The sequence below is a fragment of the Aplysia californica genome, unplaced genomic scaffold (genome assembly GCF_000002075.1).
Source record: "Aplysia californica isolate F4 #8 unplaced genomic scaffold, AplCal3.0 scaffold00013, whole genome shotgun sequence".
Lineage (NCBI taxonomy): Eukaryota > Metazoa > Mollusca > Gastropoda > Aplysiida > Aplysiidae > Aplysia > Aplysia californica.
In genome coordinates, this window is record NW_004797283.1 from 1,502,377 (window position 1) to 1,505,028 (window position 2,652).

At 43.1% G+C, this 2,652-nt stretch overlaps 1 protein-coding gene across 1 annotated transcript in view; it reads right to left on the bottom strand.

The window, feature by feature from the left end:
• Positions 1-2,652, bottom strand: part of LOC101851094 (rhotekin) — a gene marked incomplete in the record, with an annotated part of 127,724 nt that overhangs the window by 33,058 nt on the left and 92,014 nt on the right.

The window sequence follows — 2,652 nt, forward strand, 5'->3', positions numbered from 1 at the left end:
CATTCCCCCCTTTTTAGTAGGCCTAATCTCTGAAGGTAAGTACCTCCTGTAACACACGAGGAAAAACAAGTTTCTACCGTACTTCGTGATCAAAGCGGCGTACGGGTTTAGTACTGTCCTACCACGATGCAGATGTTTCGAAAGTGACTGGCGAGCAGAAACAAGGCAGTCGACGAAGCGATCAATTATTACTGGCGAGCCGATGTCTGGATGAAGCACAACTACCGTGTGACCCAAGCCCCTGGCCACGCCGAGACAAGTTTTACTACTTTGTGGGCCATTTTGGGAGGGGTAACACGCAACTAAAGGCAAGCAGACGTGTTACAACAAATTTGAAGTTTCAGTTTTGAGTTAAGAGAAGCGCATCGACACAACAACGGCTATAGTGCAGGGAAGAAGTTTTTTAGTAGAGGTTTCACGGCGCTCGCAACTGCATAAGGTCATATGAGCGCCAGAAGATTAGAGGTGTTACAAGAGAGTAACAAAAAAAAAAAAAAGAAAAAAAAAAGAAGGGGAGATAAGGACGATAGATGTTTGATAGGAAAGAAGGAGCTAACAACACCAGAGCACCCGTCAACCACCCACATTACAACAGATTTGGAATCCAACTTTTGAGTTAAGAGAAGCGCATCGACACGATAACGGTCATAGTGCAGTGCAGGGCAGAAGACACACAGGCTGACAGACAGACATACAGAAACAACAAAGGGCCAGAAGAGAAGCAGGACCTAGCAGTGACGCCCTCCAACCAACCACCCACATTAAAGCGAGCAAAATAAGTAGTTTAGTTTGAGAAATACATTTACGGTACTCGCAACACAATAAGTCATATAAATGCCGGAGATTAGAGGCGTAACAAAAGAATAACACCAAAAAAAAAAAAGAAGGAGAAGAGATCAGGACGATAGATGCTTGATAGAAAAGAAGGAGCAAATCACACCAGGGCACCCGTAAACCAACCAACTTACACAAACTGGAACACTGATATTTAGTTAAAAGATAACAGAGTCCCCTCAATTCTGCTTTAGTTTAAGTTTGAGTGAAGAGAAGCACATTGACACAACATTGGTCATGTAGTGCCTGGGAAAAAGGTAAGGGAGACAGAAAGAAAGAAACAACGGAAGGAAAGTAAAGAAGTAGGATTACTGTTAATGGCGCCCTCACCTCTAACAGCCCCCCCCCCCACCCAACCACACAATTTTGTGTCATGTACCTCATTCAAAACATGGGGGGTGGGGTGTGGGATGTCAGTCTTCCAAGTTCTAGTCTGAATAAAAAGAAGCACATTGACACACAATAACGACTATGCCTAGTGAAGGGAAAAAAGCAAGGCAGACAGACAGAAACAACAGAGGGAAGGAAAAGAAGTATGACATTACAGTGGCGCCCTCCAAACATCCACTCAAGTCTTCCAAATTCATCCCCGTAAACTAACAGGTGAAAAAGTGCCATACAGACCTATACGGTTTAATGTGAATCCCCCCAAAAAAACCCAACAACAACAACAACAAACAAACACACACAAAAAAAACCCCCCACACACAATAAGTAATACTTTATATTTAGTGGTGTGTAACCACGAGTTATTCTTAAAGAACACCAGGACAACGCGGAAATGCCCCATAAACATTGGCCACAAAGGCGTACACACACACACACTCCCGTCACTCGCACCCATCAGATCATAATACTACCAAGCCCCCCCCCCCCCACCTTCTTCCCTCACACTGGGACACATTTCCCATCAGTTGTCACATAATATTGAGTTGTCGTGGGATTGTAGTCTATGTCCAGTCACCATGGCAATAGCCACATCATTTCCCACGAGTTTTGAGTACAGAGAAGAAGCACATCGACACAATAATTGTCATTTTGTGCTGGGAAAAAGTAAGACAGGCAGACAGACAGAAAACAAATTTTCTTTTAAAGAGGGAAAGTAAAGAAGTAGAATATATCACCCGCCGTTCCCATAAATAAAATGCCTCCGGCTAAAAGTAACAGTGAAATAAAAAGGAGAAAGATCAAACCACACACGAGCATTCACTAAAACAACCACCGTTGCGGAAAAGATGAGGGTAATTAATTATTCTTTTTAAAGTAGAAGACAAGAGCTAAATAAGAAACACAACACCAAACTTAAGATTATTTTTAGTAAGAGTTTCACGGCACTTGCAGCTCAATAATACTTAGGTCATATAATATGAGTGCTAAAGAATAGAGGCATCACTAAACAGTAGCGTACAAAACAAAAGGAAGAGAGATAAAGACGACAAGTGTTGGATCACAGCGCCCGCCAACCACCCGCACCAAATTCTACCTCCCTCTTCACGGACTGATTTATTACAGGAAAAAACCATGAGCGCCCCTCTAGTCTGTCTTTTCTTTTTCTTTCTTACTTTTTTTCTCTCCAACAAATCAAAACAAAAAACAACAAACGGAAAAAGCTTTCGTCAGTCAAGTAACAGGGCCACGCCACCACGTTCTGTTTAACTGGTTGATGCTAAAGTCTTAAATCTGTGTGAAGCGGTTTGGCAAGCGATCAGGCCCTCCACGGCAACGCCAATCCCTGTTTTAAGGTCTCGGGGGCTTCCCGAATAAAACTTGGTGATGTAAGTCTAAGGGAAAGGGATATTAATCTCCCCCACCCCCGCC